Consider the following 2114-nt stretch of genomic DNA (forward strand, 5'->3'; position numbering starts at 1 on the left):
TTTTTATATATATATATATATATATATATATATATATATATATATATATATATATATACACACACACATACACACACACATACATACATACACACACACACACACACACACACACACACACCAGTTTACAGTGTGTTCTATAAGCAAGCAAGAATTTCTGTATGTGTAGCCTATGTATAGAAGCTGTTAAGGTCAGTGGAGGTGATGGAGAGTGACAGGGTGATGGTGACCCAGGTAAGTAAGTAAGTAATTGTTACATGAATAAACCATAACTGCCACAATGCCATGGTTATCACTCAGTTTAAAGTGCTCTCACACAACTTAGGGCTTAATTTTTCCCTTTGATATAAAGTGGAGTATTACATTCACCGCTGTGAGCGGAGGTCAGGAGTGGAAAAAAAACACAACATTTGAATCTCAAAATTAATCGAATGTGCACTCAACGATTGAATATTCAAATATTTGGGTCTAGCCCTAATTCTAGCACTCTGACCTACTCAGGCTTGACTGAGGTCTTCACCGTAACCTGTTTTACTGTATACAACAAAAACACTGTATGTACAAAATATCTTTCTCCGCACCCTCAAAGGTTGCTTATATAAAAGGCCTCTCCGTCTCAAAGTCCCGGGCTGAATTTCAGTCCCAGTCCACCCCTGCAGTGCAGTGCCATACATATATATACACACACGCACACTATTTGAAACAAAATGTGTCAACTCCCAAATTTCTGTATAGAAACCATGCTGTTTGTGTTTGCAGAAAACACCAATCATCCTGCCAGTTCACTCCCCTGCTGCTTCCACAGCCACTCAGGCAGAGAAATCAGCACAGTTCACAGTAAACCTGGGCCCATTACAGTCTACATAATTCAGGTTATTTTGCCTCCTCCGTGGCATAAAAAGCATAACAATGCCTGCATTCTCTGTGAGAATCTAAATTCGAAGAGGTGCAGGTTTGTTATTTCCTGTTTTATTTTGAAAACATCTTTCCTCATGTGCTGTAGCAGAGCTAGCAGGCAGAGGGTGTGGCTGCCCCGGGCCCACAGTTCTGTCCAGTTACAAAGGTGCCCACGTCGGACCCGATGTGCCTGGCTGAAGATGCATTTTTGTTGTTTAGTTGAATATTTTGAAAAAGTTACACATCACCCTTTCACAAGTCGGCAGAAATGACTTGGGTGGTGATGGCGCATAGATAAGATGCTTGCCTTTGGTGGGGGAGACCTGTGTTCAATTCCCACTGTGAGACATCCACCATTGTGTCCCTGAGCAAGACACTTAACCCCTATTTGCTCCAGAGGCGTGTGACCTCTGGCATGTATAGCAATTGTAAGTCGCTTTGGATAAAAGCGTCAGCTAAATGTAATTTCACTTTCCATTTATGCCACACTGGAACATCTAAGTCACATGATCACTGGATTGATTCTAATAAAATGACAGAATCCTCTCGTTGCACAGAGAATGGTTTTCTTCTGATGTAAATAATTTCTTTTCTTTCAGTTTTATAGCAATGTCCATTGGTTAAATCAGTCAATAGAATGTCGCTGGTGAAACTGATCTTGGTTTCTCTCAGAGTGTTCATGAACCGACTCACTGTTTTAACCACACCCTCAACCTTGTTTTGGTGTACGGTATTGAAAGTGAACATTTAATAGTGTTCCCACAGAATCCCTCTTTATTTGACCACTGTTTGAGTTTGTATTGCTGAACTACACCCCCCCACCGTCCAGTTGGGAGAAAGCCCCTTGGACCGTTCCCTGTAGTGCACAAACCGTTTGGCCGTTTGCACCATGTAGCAGAACAGTGTGCGGTAGAGGAGGTGAGATGTAGCTTCATCCTCAGACCCGTGGGGGGAGGAAAGAAGCCTTAAAGAGTAATCCCCAGCTTCTTTCAGTCGCTGGGGATTACTCTCTAAAGCATGAACTTCCACAAAAGGAGCAACAAGGTTTCACATACAGTCCCGACCCATTGCTTACCAATTGTCTGCTCTGAGCGGAGCAACGTGGACACAGAGTCTGCCTGGTCGGCTGATCCAGGCGCAGACCACATGTGAGCGTTATGTTAGCTTTTTGTTAGACGACGTCAAACAACCGGCGTTACCGGAGGTCGGAATGGGGG

This window comes from Micropterus dolomieu, linkage group LG11 (genome assembly GCF_021292245.1).
Source record: "Micropterus dolomieu isolate WLL.071019.BEF.003 ecotype Adirondacks linkage group LG11, ASM2129224v1, whole genome shotgun sequence".
NCBI lineage: Eukaryota > Metazoa > Chordata > Actinopteri > Centrarchiformes > Centrarchidae > Micropterus > Micropterus dolomieu.